The sequence below is a fragment of the Scyliorhinus torazame genome, chromosome 9 (assembly GCF_047496885.1).
Source record: "Scyliorhinus torazame isolate Kashiwa2021f chromosome 9, sScyTor2.1, whole genome shotgun sequence".
In the NCBI taxonomy this organism is placed as follows: Eukaryota; Metazoa; Chordata; class Chondrichthyes; order Carcharhiniformes; family Scyliorhinidae; genus Scyliorhinus; species Scyliorhinus torazame.
The window spans coordinates 34,187,516-34,203,865 of record NC_092715.1 but is presented as its reverse complement, the minus strand read 5'-3'; the positions used below and the strand labels follow the sequence as shown (position 1 = coordinate 34,203,865).

Here is a 16,350-nt window from a genome sequence, read left to right as displayed (position 1 = left end):
TGAATATATCCAACAAACTGTCCACAACAGCTTTCTGTGGTAGAGAGTTCCACACGTTCACAACTCCCTGAGGGAAGAAGCTCTTCCTCATCTCAGTCCTGAATGGCTTACCCCTTATTCTTAGGCTGTGACCCCTAGTTCTGGACACCCCCAATATCAGGAACATTCTTCCACATCTAGCCTGCCCAGTCCCATCAGAATTTTATGTTTCTGTGAGATCCACTCTCATATTTTGAAACTCCCATGAGTGCAAGCCCAGTCGATCCAGTCTTTCTTCATATGTCAGTCCTGCTATCCCGGGAATTCGTCAAGAATGTCTTTCCTCAAACTAGGAGAGCAAAACTGCACACAATACTTAAGGTATGGCCTCCTGAATAACTGCAGCAAGACATCCCTGGTCCCATACCCAAATTCTCTCGATGTGAAGGCCAGCATGCCATAATCTTTCCTAATTGTCTGCTGTATCTGCATGCCAACCTTCAACAACTGTTCCACCATGATGCCCAGGTCTCGTTGCACTCCCTCTTTTCTTAAGCTGCCATCTGCCTTCCTGTTTTTGACCACCAAAGTGGATAACCTCACATTTACCCACATTATATTGCATTTGCCAAGTATTTGCCCATGCTGCCAGCCTGTCCAAGTCACCCTGCAGCCTCTTTGTACCCTCCTCACAGCACACACTGCCACCCAGCTTAGTGTCATCTGCAAATTTGGAGATATTGCTTGCAATTCCTTCGTCCAAATCATTAATGTATATTGTGAACAGCTGGGGTCCCAGCACTGAACCTTGCGATACCCCACTAGTCACTGCCTGCCACTCTGAAAAGGACCCTCTCTGCTTCCTGTCTGCCAACCAGTTCTCTATCCACGTCAATACAGTACCCCCAATACCATGAGCTTTAATTCATCTCTTGTGTGGGACATTGTCAAAAGCCTTTTGAAAGCCCAGATACACAACATCCACTGGTTAAGCCTTGTCCACTCGACTGGTCACATCCTTGTAAAATTCCAGAAGATTTGAAAAGCATGATTTCCCTTTAGTGAATCTATGCTGACTTGGACCGATCCTGTCCCCACTTTCCAAATGCTCAATTATTTTATCCTTAATAATTGACTCCAACATTTTCCCCACTACCGATGTCAGGCTAACCGGTCTATAATTCCCCGTTTTCTCTCTCCCTCCTTTTTTAAAAAGTGGGGTTACATTAGCTACCCTCCAATCCATTGGAACTCTTCCAGAGTCTATAGAATGCTGGAAAATGATCACCAATGTGTCCACTATTTCTAGGGCCACTTCCTATGTACCCTGGGATGCACAGCATCTGGCCCTGGGGACTTAGCGGGTTTTAATCCCATCAATTTCCCCAATGCAATTTCCTGACTAATAAGGATTTCCTTCAGTTCCTCCTTCATGCTAGACCCTCTGTCCCCTAGTACTTATGGAAGGTTATTTGTGTCCTCCTTAGTGAAGACAGATGTACAAGCCCACTTCCCTCTGGTCATCTCCAGCCTCCCCAGAGCCCATAGTTGTCGTGGTCGATATTACTGTCCTCCCCCATGAACCAATTACTGTGGATCTCCCCATGCCTCATGTGGACCTTACTGCTCTGCACTGTCACTTACAGGGACCCCTACCCCCAATGAGAGCTTCGAGCTCCACTCACTGTGTTACCAGTTCCCCACTTATAGACTGCTGATGTCTTTCCTGACAGTGATAGTACTGGCAGCCCAGTACTGAGCCTCCCACCCCCGGGACTCCTTTGTGTGAACTGGCCATGTCGTGCACACCATACTATGTATGACCCCCAATGCACTGATGGGCCTTCCCCCCTGCTAGACTGGGTCCTAGGCTTGCATGCCACACTTTGCCTGATAGCATGGAGCAGGCTACACCAGGACTGATTTAAATCTCTAAACCCAACCATGTGCCATCGGTCCGTGAAGTACATGACTGACTGGGACCAAAGCCCTCGATTTCCTTCAGACCATCCCTTCCCCTCAGTCAGGAGTGTTTTTGTACCCCATCCCTCTCATGCAATATTAGCACCCACCCACTCCTTCACTGCTTTACAAGCACCCCTTCTATGTTGGCCTTCAGCTCCACCAACTCCCGTCATTCATGTGCCTGCCACCTCCTCCCACCTGATTTGTCTCTCCTGATTTGTGAAGGGTAGGTCGTGCCTCACAAACCTTATTGAGTTCTTTGAGAAGGTGACCAAACAGGTGGATGAGGGTAAAGTAATTGATGTGGTGTATATGGATTTCAGTAAAGCATTTGATAAGGTTCCCCACGGTAGGCTACTGCAGAAAATACGGAGGCATGGGATTCAGGGAAATTTAGCAGTTTGGATCAGAAATTGGCTAGCTGGAAGAAGACAAAGGGTGGTGGTTGATGGGAAGTGTTCAGACTGGAGTCCAGTTACTAGTGGTGTACCACAAGGATCTGTTTTGGGGCCACTGCTGTTTGTCATTTTTATAAATGACCTGGAGGAGGGCGTAGAAGGATGGATGAGTAAATTTGCAGATAACACTAAAGTCGGTGGAGTTGTGGACAGTGCGGAAGGATGTTACAAGTTACAGAGGGACATAGATAAGCTGCAGTGCTGGGCTGAGAGGTGGCAAATGGAGTTTAATGCAGAAAAGTGTGAGGTGATTCATTTTGGAAGGAATAACAGGAAGACAGAGTACTGGGCTAATGGTAAGATTCTTGGCAGTGTGGATGAGCAGGGAGATCTCGGTGTCCATGTACATAGATCCCTGAAAGTTGCCACCCAGGTTGAGAGGGTTGTTATGAAGACGTACGGTGTGTTAGCTTTTATTGGTAGAGGGATTGAGTTTCGGAGCCATGAGATCATGTTGCAGCTGTACAAAACTCTGGTGCGGCCGCATTTGGAATATTGCGTGCAATTCTGGTCGCCGCAGTATAGGAAGGATGTGGAAGCATTGGAAAGGGTGCAGAGGAGATTTACCAGAATGTTGCCTGGTATGGAGGGAAGATCTTATGAGGAAAGGCTGAGGGACTTGAGGCTGTTTGACTTGAGGCTGTTTTCGTTAGAGAGAAGAAGGTTAAGAGGTGACTTAATTGAGGCATACAAGATGATCAGAGGATTGGATAGGGTGGACAGTGAGAGACTTTTTCTTCGGATGGTGATGTCTAGCACGAGGGGACATAGCTTTAAATTGAGGGGAGATAGATATAGGACAGATGTCAGAGGTAGGTTCTTTACTCAGAGAGTAGTAAGGGTGTGGAATGCCCTGCCTGCAACAGTAGTGGACTTGCCAACACTAAGGGCATTCAAATGGTCATTGGATCGACATATGGACGATAAGGGAATAGTGTAGATGGGCTTTCGAGTGGTTTCACAGGTCGGCGCAACATCGAGGGCCGAAGGGCCTGTACTGCGCTGTAATGTTCTAATGTTCTATGTTAAACCCACATCCACCTTCTCCCCACCTGGCTAGATTTTGCACATTCCTTTCCCCTCAACTCCCCCAGTCCGGTCTCACCTGGTACAGCCCAGCCCAGTATGTGAACCCTAACAGCTTCTTAAATAAGCAAAACACCGCTGATACTGGAATCTGAAACAAGAACAGAGGGTGCTGGAAAAACTCAGCAGGTCTGGAAGCATCTGTCGGGTGAGAAATCAGAGAATCTTTTGAGTCCAATTGACTCTTCATCGGTATTAAGTGAGGGAGAATATGTTGGCTATTAAACTGTAGTTGTGAGAGTTTGCAACAAGATGTAGCAGATTCGAGAATAAATGACAAGTACCTGGTGTTGGAGCGCATGGGATGTTTGTATTGAGACAATACTTGCATGGAATATTTGTTTTAAAAGGGTTTAAGGTGGAGGAGAAAGGTCACAATCTAAAGTTGTTGAATTCACCTTCGTGGGCCGAGGGCGGTAACGTGGATGATGAGATCTGCTCCTCCAGCTTGCCAGGCTTCACCGGAACATTGCAGCAGGCCAAGAGCCGAGATGTGGCATTGGGTTAAAATGGCAAGCAACAGGAAGATTTGGGTCAGGCTTTTGGATTGACCAAAGGTGTTCCGCAAAGTGGTCACCCAACCTGCGTTTAATCTTCCCAACACAGAAAAAAAACATATTGGGAGCAGGGCATACAATAGATCAAATTGAAGGAAGTGAAACATTGCTTAAGTTGAAAGGAGTGTTTGGGGCCTTGATTGGTGAGGAGGTAGGAAGTAAAGGGACAGGTGTTGCACTTTCTGTGATTGCAAGTCATGGTGCATTTGGCCCATCATGGGCGAAATTCTCCGGAAACGGCGCGATGTCCGCCGACTGGTGCCCAAAACGGCGCAAATCAGTCGGGCATCGCGCCGCTCCAAAGGTGCGGAATGCTCTGCATCTTGGGGGGCCGAGCCCCAACCTTAAGGGGCTAGGCCGGCGCCGGACGAATTTCCGCCCCGCCAGCTGGCGGAAAAGGCGTTTGGTGCCCCACCAGCTGGCGCGGAAATGACATCTCCGGGCGGCGCATGCGCGGGAGCGTTAGTGGCCGATGACGGCATTCCCGCGCATGCGCAGTGGAGGGAGTCTCTTCCGCCTCCGCCATGGTGGAGACCGTGGCGAAGGCGGAAGGAAAAGAGTGCCCCCACGGCACAGGCCCACCCGCGGATCGGTGGGCCCCGATCGCGGGCCAGGCCACCGTGGGGGCACCCCCCGGGGACAGATCGCCCCGCGCCCCCCCCAGGACCCCGGAGCCCGCCCGCGCCGCCTTGTCCCGCCGGTAAGGTTGGTGGTTTAATCTACGCCGGCGGGACAGGCATTTTAGCGGCGAGACTTCGGCCCATCCGAGCCGGAGAATCGCGCGGGGGGGCCCGCCAACCGGCGCGGCGCGATTCCCGCCCCTGCCGAATATCCGGTGCCGGAGACTTCGGCAACCGCCGGGGGCGGGATTCACGCCAGCCCCCGGCGATTCTCCGACCCGGCGGGGGGTCGGAGAATCTCGTCCCATGTCTGCACTGACTCCCAAAAGAGCTCCCTAGCTAATCCCATTTTCCAGCCCTATCTCCGGTTTACATCCAGTTGTGGATCAGGCAGGTCGAATTAGCCACTGGCGTGGCATTTAATTTGGAGGGAGAATATGATTCCAGTGAGTTGTGGGTTTTTTTTAATAAACAATTTTATTGATGCATTTTTGGCATAGTAAACAGCAACAGTACAGAACAGTGTGCAAAGAACAATAAACATATTGCAAAAACCGGCTCCCATCCCACAAGGACCCGCCTAATTAACCCCCAAATCTACGTTACCCTAACCCCCCTTCCGCTCCCCCCCCCCCCCCCCCTCCCCGCCCCCCATCCCTCTGCTGACGATTAATTTTCCGCGAAGATGTCGATAAATGGTTGCCACCTCCGGGCGAACCCTGACAGTAACCCTCTCAGTGCAAACTTAATTTTCTCCAGACCGAGACAGCTCGCCATGTCCACTAGCCAGGCCTCCGACTTCGGGGGCTTTGAGTCCCTCCATGACAGCAGTATTCGTCGCCGGGCTACCAGGGAAGCAAAGGCCAGAATGTCGGCCTCTCTCTCCTCCTGGACTCCTGGGTCCTCCGAGACCCCCACAATTGTCACCTCTGGACTCATCACCACCCTTGTTTTCAGTACCCGGAACATAACGTCCGCGAATCCCTGCCAGTACCCCCTGAGTTTTGGACATGCGCAGAACATGTGGACATGGTTCGCTGGTCCTCCCGCACATCTGGTGCACCTGTCCTAAAATCCAAAGAATTTACTCATCCGGGCCACTGTCATGTGGGCCCAGTGGACGACCTTGAATTGGATTAGGCTGAGCCTGTTGGGGTCACGTTTACCCTGCTCAACGCCTCCGTCCATAAGCCCTCTTCTATCTCAACTCTGAGTTCCTCTTCCCACTTAAGCTTCAGCTCCTCGGTCTGCGTCTCCTCTGCTCCCATAAGTTCTTTATATATATCTGAGACCCTCCCCTCCCCCACCCATCCACTGGACACTACCCTGTCATGGATCCCCCTAAGTGGCAGGCGTGGGAAGGATGGAATCTGTCTGCGTAGAAAGTCCCGCACCTGCAAGTACCTGAAATCATTCCCTCTCGCCAGCCCAAATTTCTCCTCCAGCGCCCTCATGCTCGGGAAGCTCCCTTCTAAGAACTGACCCCCCATCCTCTCAATCCCAGCCCTCCGCCATATTCGGAACCCACCGTCCATATTCTCCGGGGCAAACCAGTGATTATTACAAATTGGGGACAAAACTGATGCTCTCACTTCCCCCATGTGCCTCCTCCATTGGCCCCAGATCTGCAAAACCAATACCACTATAGGGCTGGTGGAGTACCGTGCCGGCGGGAGCGGCAAGGGCGCCGTAACCAGGGCTGCCAAACTGGTGCCCCTGCACGAAGCGGCCTCCATCCGCCCCCAAACCGACCCCGCACCCACCATCCACTTCCTTATCATAGCTATGTTGGCCGCCCAGTAGTAATTACCAAATTTGGCAGCGCCAGCCCCCCTTCCCCTCAGTTCCTCTCGAGCATCACCCTCTTCACCCGCGGGGAATTTCCCGCCCACACAAATCCCATAATCATTTTATTGACCCTCTTAAAAAAGGATCGCGGAACGAAAATGGGGAGACACTAGAATACGAACAGAAATCTCGGGAGGATCGTCTTTTTCACCTTCTGCACTCTCCCCACTAATGCCAGTGGGAGCGCATCCCACCTCCGAAACTCGATCCTCATTTGCTTCACGAATCGGGATAAGTTCAACTTGTGCAACCGACCCCAGTCGCGCGCCACCTGTAACCCTAAGTAACTGAAACTATCCCTTACTAACCTAAACGGCAGCCCCCTCAGCTGACCCTCCTGGCCCCCCGCCTGGACTACAAACATCTCACTCTTTGCCATGTTCAGTTTGTACCCCGAGAACCGCCGAATTCCCTCAAGATTCCCATGATTCCATCCATCCCAGCCACTGGGTCCGTGACGTATAAGAGCAGGTTGTCGGCGAATAACGAGACTTTGTGTTCCACCCGCCCCCACCCCCGAACCAGCCCCTTCCAGCCCCTTGAAACTCTCAGAGCAATTGCCAGCGGTTCTATTGCTAGCGCAAACAGCAGTGGAGAGAGGGGGCACACCTGCCTTGCCCCTCGGTACAGTCTAAAATAGCCAGACGTCACCCCATTCGTCCTTACACTAGCCTCCGGAACCTGCTACAGCAGCCTAACCCAGTCGATAAAGCCCTCCCCAAACCCAAATCGTCCCAACACCTCCCATAAATAGTCCCACTCAACCCGGTCAAAAGTCTTTTCGGCATCCATTGCCACGACTACCTCTACCTCCCTGCTCTCGGGGGGCATCATGATCACATTTAGCAGCCTTCTTAGATTGGCCACCAATCTAAGCTGCCTGCCCTTGATGAACCCGGTCTGGTCTTCCATAATACCGTCCGGCACACAGTCCTCAATCCTCGAAGCCAAAAGCTTGACCAGTAATTTTGCATCTACATTGAGCAGAGAGATTGGCCTACAGGACCCACATGCCTCCGGGTCTTTGTCCCGTTTCAGTATCAGGGAGATGGTGGCCTGTGACATTGTCGGGGGTAAAACCACTCTGTCTCTTGCCTCATTAAAAACCCTAACCAGCACTGGCCCCACTATCTCAGAGAACTTTATAATAGAAGTCCACCAGATACCCATCCGGCCCCGGGGCTTTACCCGATTACATGGCCCTCAAGCCCTCCAATATTTCTTCGGCCCTAATCGGGGCCCCCAGCCTGTCTACCAACCCCATACCCACTTTTGGGAAGGTCAGTCCGTCCAAAAAGCGCCTCATCCCCTCCGGCCCCGCAGGGGGTTCCGAGGTATAAAGCTTACTTGTAGAAGTCCCTAAACACCTTGTTCAGCCCTGCCGGATCCCCTACCAAGTTTCCCTCCCCCGTCGACTACCTTCCCTATTTCCCTGGCCGCCTCCCTCTTCCTCAGTTGCTGTGCCTGCATTCTACTGGCTTTCTCCCTGTGCTCGTAAATCGCACCCCTCGCCTTTCTAAGCTGCTCCACAGCCTTACCTGTGGACAACACCCCAAACTCAGTCTGTGGCCTCAGTCGTTCCCTTAATAGCTCTGCCCGCAGGGTCTCCGCATACCTCCTGTCTGTCTGTAAGATCTCCTTTACCAGTCGGTCCGTTTTTGCCCTGTCCGCCCTGTCCCTATGGGCTCGAATCAAGATCAGCTCCCTCTCACCACTGCCTTCAGCGCTTCCCAGAGCACCGCAGCTGAGACTTCCCCTGTGTCACTGACCTGCAGGTAGTTTTGCATACATTTCCTCACCCTCTCACACATCGCCTCGCCTGCCAACAGTCCAACCTCTAACCCCCATTGTGGGCGCTGAAAGCTTTCCTTGCAGACCTGCAGATCCACCCAGTGTGGGGCATGGTCCGAAATAGCGATCGCCGAATATTCTACGTCCGTCACCCCCGCCAGCAAATCCCTGCTCATGATGAAAAAATCAATTCGGGAATACACCTTATGGACATGTGAGTGGAACGAAAACTCCCTCCCCATCGGCAGACTAACCCTCCATGGGTCAAACCCCCATTTGCTCCATGACCCCCTCAGTTCCTTTGCCATTGCCTTCACCCTACCCATTTTTGAACACAACCGGTCCAGGCCGGGGTCAAGGACTGTGTTAAAATCACCTCCCATAATCAGCTTGTGCGAGTCCAGGTCAGGTATCTTCCCCAGCAGTCTCTTAATAAACTCCACATCATTCCAATTTGGGGCATATACATTGACCAAGACTACCCTCATCCCCTCAAGCTTGCCACTCACCATGACAAATCTACCTCCCCCATCCGAAATTGTGCTACCCACCTCAAATTGCACCCATTTGTTATCCAAAATCACGACCCCTCTGGTCTTAGTATCCAGCCCCAAGTGGAAGACCTGGCTAATCCAGCCCTTCCTTAATCTGACCTGGTCAGCTACTTTCGGATGAGTCTCTTGTGGCATAATTACATCCGCCTACAGCGCCCTCAGATGCGCGAACACATGTGCCCTCTTTACCGGCCCGTTTAACCCTCTAACGTTCCCGGTAATCAGCCTGGTTGGGGGGCACTGTGCCCCCCTCTTCATCGATCAGCCATCTCCTTTCTTGGGCCTGTCCCCGCCCCAGTGTCGTGTCTACCCTGGCCCGCCTCCTGGCAGCCCCCACCTCCGACCTCCTCAATGTTACTAAACCCAAGTCCCTCCCTCGTCAGCAGATCAACTACAACAACACCCTGTAACCTAACCCCTGCCATAACGAGCTATATGCACACCCCCCACCTGGCTTCCGTAGACCAGCTCACCCAGCTAGCCTGGTGGCTCTCAACTCCGGCGCCAACAAGTCTCCCACCTATTGTTCCCTCTGACCCATCTCCCCCGCCCATCGACACCACTTCCTCAAACCAGCCTTCCTCGAGCAATTGCTCTGAAAAAAAAACAAGGAACAAAGAAAACCCCGACAATAGTGCAATTCAAGTAATACAAAGTAATAGGCACTTCCAACCACCCCCATCAGAACACACAAAGCCCCCAGAACCAAATACCTTATCTTCCCTCTTCTCCAGCAAAAACTCGAATACAGAAGAGAAAACGGAACAAGAAAAACATATAAACATCACTCAATAACTTTTTAACTTAAGTCCAAAAGTCCTCAGTTCGGAACCAGCCCTTTTCTCTTGGCAAAGTCCATCGCGTGCTCGGGCTCCTCAAAATAATGGTGTTGTCCCTCATGCGTGACCCAAAGATGCGCCGGGTACAGCAGCCCAAACTTCACCTGCTTCTTAAACAAAATCTCTTTGACTTGCTTGTAGCCTGCTCTCCTTCTGGCCACCTCCACGCTCAGGTCCTGGTAGATGCGCAAGACACTATTGTTCCAATTGCAGCTCCGCCTGCGCTTGGCCCACTGTAGCACCCGCACCTTGTCCAGGTACCTGTGGAACCTGACCACCATCGCTCGGGGGTGGGGTGGGGGGGGGGGGGGGCTCGCGGCTGCCTCACCAGTGCTCTGTGCGCCCTGTCCACCCTGTCCACCTCCAACAGACTAGGGAAGACATCATTCCCCAACAGCTTCTGGAACATGCCTGCCACATACGGGGCAGCATCCACTCCCTCAGCCCCCTCCGGGAGACCAACAATTCTTAAATTCTGCTGACGGGACCTATTTTCCAGGTCCTCCACCTTCTCCAGAAGCCCTTTTTTCTTTTTTTAAAAATAATTTTTATTAAAGTTTTCACAAAATATCAACAACAAAATGAAAAAGGAACCCAATAGAATTAAATACAAAAAAAAACAAAACGACCCAGTGCCCGCTCCCCCCTTTACATAAATAATATATTAACACCCGCCGAAACACATAGCAAACATAGCAAATATATACACCCCCTCAGATCCCCCAGTATAGACAAACAAAAATAAAATAGATCCCCCACCCCCCCTCCCCCCCCGGGTTGCTGCTGCTGCCGACCATTGTCTACCGTTCTGCCAGGAAGTCCAAGAACAGTTGCCACCGCCTGAAGAACCCTTGTACCGATCCCCTTCAGGCAAATTTCACCCTCTCCAATTTAATAAACCCCACCATATCATTGATCCAGGATTCCACGTTTGGGGGCCTCGCTCCTTCCACTGAAGAAGAATCCTTTGCCGGGCTACCAGGGATGCAAAGGCCAGAATACCAGCCTCTTTAGCCGCCTGCACTCCCGGCTCCTCTACAACCCCAAATATTATGAGCCCCCAGCCCGGTTTGACCCTGGATCCTGCCACCCTCGACACCGTCCTCGCTACGCCCTTCCAAAATTCCTCCAGTGCTGGGCATGGCCAGAACATATGGGTGTGGTTTGCTGGGCTCCCTGAGCACCTAACACACCTGTCCTCACCCGCAAAAAAATGGCTCATCCCTGTCCCGGTCATGTGTGCCCTGTGCAGCACCTTAAACTGGATGAGGCTGAGCCTCGCGCACGAAGAGGAAGAGTTGACTCTCCCTAGGGCATCTGCCCACGTCCCCTCCTCGATCCCCTCCCCCAACTCCTCCTCCCACTTACCTTTCAGCACCTCCACCGACGCCTCCTTCTCCTCCTCCTGCATCACCTGGTATGTTGCCGAGATCTTCCCCTCGCCAACCCACGCCCCCGATAGCACCCTGTCCTGTATTGTGCGTGGCGGCAGCAGCGGGAATTCCACCACTTGCCGCCTGGCAAACGCCCTTACCTGTAGATACCTAAAGGGGGAGCCCGTACTTCTCCTCCAGCTCACCCAGGCTCGCGAACTTCCCATCCACAAACAGGTCCCCCAACCTTCTTATCCCTGCCCTGTGCCACCCCGTAAACCCTCCATCTATTCTCCCTGGGACAAACCGGTGGTCCCCCCGCATCGGGGTCCACACCGAGGCCCCCACTTCCCCCCTGTGCCGCCTCTATTGCCCCCAAATTTTGAGGGCAGCTGCCACCACCGGGCTCATGGTATACCTCATTGGAGGGAGCGGCAGCGGCGCCGTTGCCAGCGCCTCCAGACTCGTACCATCACAAGACGCCGTCTCCAGCCTCTTCCATGCCGCCCCCTCCCCCTCCATCACCCACTTGCGCACCATCGCCGCATTGGCGGCCCAGTAGTACCCACAGAGGTTGGGCAGCGCCAGCCCCCCCCCATCCCTACTCCGCTCCAGGAACACCCTTCTCACCCTCGGAGTCACTTGTGCCCACACAAACCCCGTTATACTCCTGTTGACCCGCCTAAAGAAGGCCTTCGGGATAAGAATGGGGAGGCACTGGAACAGGAACAAAAGCCTTGGGAGCACCGTCATCTTGACTGACTGCACCCTACCCGCCAGGGACAGCGGCAACGCGTCCCACCTCTTAAACTCCTCCTCCATTTGCTCCACCAGCCTCGTGAAATTAAGTCTATGCAGGGCCCCCCAGCTCCTGGCCACCTGGACCCCCAAATACCTGAAGCTCCTCTCCGCCCTTTTTAGTGGGAGCTTGCCAACCCCCTCTCCTGGTCCCCTGGGTGAACCAGAAACAACTCGCTCTTCCCCATGTTGAGCTTGTACCCCGAGAAATCCCCAAACTCCCTGAGGATCCTCATTACCTTCGGCATTCCCCCCACCGGGTCCGCCACATATAGCAGCAAGTCCTCCGCATAGAGCAACACCCTATGCTCCTCCCCACCCTGCACCAGCCCCCTCCAGTTCCTCGACTCCCTCAGTGCCATAGCCAGGGGTTCAATCGCCAGTGGGAAGAGCAGGGGGGACAAGGGACACCACTGCCTCGTCCCTCGATGCAACCAAAAGTACTCAGACCTCCTCTTGTTCATGGCCACACTCACCATCGGGACCTCGTACAACAGCCTAACCCACCTGATGAACCCCTCCCCAAACCCGAACCTCTTCAGCACCTCCCACGAGTACCCCCACTCTACCCTATCGAAGGCCTTCTCAGTGTCCATCGCTGCCACTATCTCCGCCTCCCCCCTCCCTCGCCGGCATCATAATAACGTTCAGGAGCCTCCGCACATTCAAGTTCAACTGCCTCCCCTTCACATAGAATTTACAGTGCAGAAGGAGGCCATTCGGCCCATCGAGTCTGCGCCGGCTCTTGGACAGAGCACCCTACCCAAGCCCACACCCCCAACCTATCCCCATAACCCAGTAACCCCACCCAACCCAACACTAAGGGCAATTTTGGACACTAAGGGCAATTTATCATGGCCAATCCACCTAACCTGCACATCTTTGGACTGTGGGAGGAAACCGGAGCACCCGGAGGAAACCCACGCACACACAGGGAGGATGTGCAGACTCCGCACAGACAGTGACCCAAGCCGGAATTGAACCTGGGACCCTGGAGCTGTGAAGCAATTGTGCTATCCACAATGCTACCGTGCAATGCTACCGTCTGGTCTTCGTGGGTGACCTGCGGCACACAATCCTCAATTCTCGTGGCTAAGACCTTTGCCAGTACCTTGGCATCTACATTTAACAATGAAATCGGCCTGTAAGACCCACACTGCAGGGGATCCTTGTCCCGCTTCAGGATCAAGGAGATCAGTGGCGGGACATCGTCAGGGGCAGCGCCCCCCCCCCCCCCCCCTCTCTTGCCTCATTGAAGGTCCTAACCAGCAACGGGCCCAACAGGTCCACATATTTTTTGTAACATTCGACCGAGAAACCGTCCGGCCCCGGTGCCTTCCCCGCCTGCATGCTCCCTATTCCTTTGGCCAGCTCCTCCAACCCAATCGGGGCCCCTAATCCCACCACCAGTCCCTCCTCCATCTTCGGGAACTTCAGTTGGTTCAGAAAGTGGCCCATCCCTCCCTCCTCCAGTGGGGGCTCGGACCAATACAGTTCCTCATAAAAGTCCCTGAAGACCCCATTGATGCCAACCCCACTCCGCACCACACTCCCCCACCCCCCCTTTCCTTAACTCCCCCAATCTCCCTCGTTGCGTCCCGCTTCCGAAGCTAATGCGCCAGCATCCGACTTGCCTTGTCCCCATATTCATAAATCGCCCCCTGGGCCTTCCTCCACTGTGCCTCCGCCTTCCTGGTGGTCAACAGGTCGAATTTGGCCTGGAGGCTACGCCTCTCCCTTAACAGTCCCTCCTCTGGCACCTCCGCATACTTCCTGTCTACTCTCACCATCTCCCCCACCAGCCTCCCCCTCTCCCTCTGCTCTCTCCTCTCCTTGTGGGCCCTAATGGAGATCAGCTCTCCCCTAACCACCGCCTTCAGCTCCTCCCAGACCATCCCCACTCGAACCTCCCCGTTATCGTTGGCCTCCATGTATTTCTCTATGCTTCTTCGGACCCACTCGCTCACCTCCTCGTCCGCCAACAGCCCCACCTCCAAGCGCCACAATGGGCGCTGGTCCCTCTCCTCCCCCAGCTCTAGGTCTACCCAATGCGGCCGTGATCCGAAATGGCTATCGCAGAGTACTCGGTATCCTTTACTTTTGCAATCAGAGCCCTGCTCATAACAAAAAATGCGATCCGGGAATAGGCCTTATGAACGTGCGAGAAGAATGTAAATTCCCTAGCCCCCGGCCTTGCAAATCTCCAAGGGTCCACCCCTCCCATCTGGTCCATAAACCCCCTCAGCACTTTAGCCGCCGCCGGCCTCCTACCCGTCCTAGACCTGGAGCGATCCAGTGCCGGATCCAACACCGTGTTAAAGTCCCCCCCTATAATCAGGCCCCCAACTTCCAAGTCTGGGATCCGACCCAATATGTGCCGCATAAAACCCGCATCGTCCCAGTTTGGGGTGTACACGTTGACCAGCACCACCCTTTCCCCTTGCAGCTTACCACTTACCATTACGTACCTGCCGCCATTGTCTGTCACAATGCTCGACGCCTCGAACGACACCCTCTTTCCCACCAAGATCGCCACTCCCCGATTTTTGGCATCCAGCCCCAAATGGAACACCTGGCCTACCCACCCCTTCCTCAACCTTACCTGGTCTGCCACCTTCAGGTGTGTCTCCTGGAGCATGACCACATCCGCCTTCAGCCCCTTCAGGTGTGCAAACACCTGGGCCCGCTTAACCGGCCCGTTCAGCCCCCTTACGTTCCAGGTTATCAGCTGGATAAGGGGGCTACCCGCCCCCCACCCCCGCCGACTAGCCATAACCCCTCCTTGGCCAGCCACACGCCCGCACCCCACGCCCGGCCCGCCCCCCACGGCGGCAGACCCCCGTCCCAACACCCTCTACTCGCTCCAGCCCCACCTTGACCATACCAGCAGCAACCCGGTTCCCCCCCACCCCCTCCCCACCTCCCCCACCCCCCGGCTAGGACCCCTCCTAGCTGCATTGCTCCCCCCATTGCGCTCCCGCAAGTCAGCTGACTCCTGCTGACCCCGGCCGCTCCCGCCTCTCCTTCGACTACTCCCATTGTGGGACTTCCCGTCCCCCTCCATTACCCACCAGCAGGCTCTCTGCCTCCCCCTTCCATCCCAAGCGTGGGAAAAACCCACGCTTCCCCGCCCCGGCCCTGCCCCCTCTTGCCTTCAGCACGGGAAAAAGCCCACGCTTTCCACCTGCCCGGCCCCCCCTCTCTGTCGCAGCTCCTTTGACAGGCCCAGTCCCCTCACCCCCGACTCAGGGCCCCATCCCTCCTTCCGGCCATCCACCCCCTATTCCGTTTACTTGCCCCCCTCCAAGAGCCCACCCGACAGACCCAACCAAAACAGTGCCCAACCCACCCTAACCACCCACACCAAACCAAAACTGAACAAGAACAAAGAACCCCCCTCAAAATGTAACACAACAACAGCAATCCCCGACCATCCCCACGCCCGACTCCCATCCCGACCCTCAGTTTGTGTCCAGCTTTTCGGCCTGAACAAAGGCCCACGTCTCCTCCGGTGACTCAAAATAATGGTGCCCATCCTTGTAGGTGACCCACAGACGCGCCGGCTGCAGCATGCCAAACTTCACCCCCTTCCTGTGCAGCACCGCCTTCGCCCGGTTGTACCCGGCCCTCTTCTTCGCCACCTCCGCGCTCCAGTCCTGATAAACTCGAACCTCCGCATTCTCCCGCCTGCTGCTCCTCTCTTTCTTGGCCCACCTGAGTACGCACTCCCGATCAGCGAACCGATGAAACCGCACCAACACCGCCTGCGGCGGCTCATTAGCCTTGGGCCTCCTCGCCAACACTCTATGGGCCCCTTACAGCTCCAGGGGCCCCTGGAAGGACCCCACTCCCATCAGCGAGTTTAACATGATGACGACATAGGCCCCCACGTCCGACCCCTCCAGCCCCTCCGGGAGGCCCAGGATCCGCAGATTCTTCCGCCTCGACCGATTCTCCATCTCCTCGAACCGTTCCTGCCATTTCTTGTGGAGCGCCTCATGCGCCTCCACCTTTACCCCTAGGCCCAAGATCTCGTCCTCGTTATCTGGGATCTTTTGTCGGACCTCGCGGATTGCCACCCCCTGAGCCATCTGGGTCTCCAGCAGCTTATCAATAGAAGCCTTCATTGGCTCCAGAAGGTCTGCTTTGAGCTCCCTGAAGCAGCGCTGGATAACCTCCTGCTGCTCCTGCGCCCACTGCATCCACGCTGCCTGGTCCCCGCCCGCCGCCGTCTTGCTCTTCTTCCCTCGCACTTTCTTTGGCTTCACCACCACATTTTTAGTAGCCCCACTCCTGGTCCAAGCCATACACTGTCGGGGAATGTTGCAGTCTTCTTCCCACACCGGGAAATATTGAAAAAGTTCCGTTGGGAGCCCTGAAAAGAGCCCAAAAGTCCGTTCCAAGCGGGAGCTGCCAAACTTGCGACTTAGCTCTGCATAGCCGCAACCCTCCAGAAGCCCTTTTTGTTGGTCCTTCAGTCTC

General features: G+C 54.5%; 1 long non-coding RNA gene across 1 annotated transcript in view; it reads right to left on the bottom strand.

Moving 5' to 3' along the window:
- LOC140429144 (uncharacterized) overlaps nucleotides 1-9,654 on the bottom strand; it is a 68,325-nt gene extending 58,671 nt beyond the window's left edge. The window contains exon 1 of the long non-coding RNA XR_011948989.1: nucleotides 9,572-9,654. This is a non-coding gene — a long non-coding RNA (uncharacterized lncRNA). The remainder of the gene's footprint in view (nucleotides 1-9,571) is intronic.
- Between the last annotated feature and the right edge of the window lie 6,696 nt (nucleotides 9,655-16,350).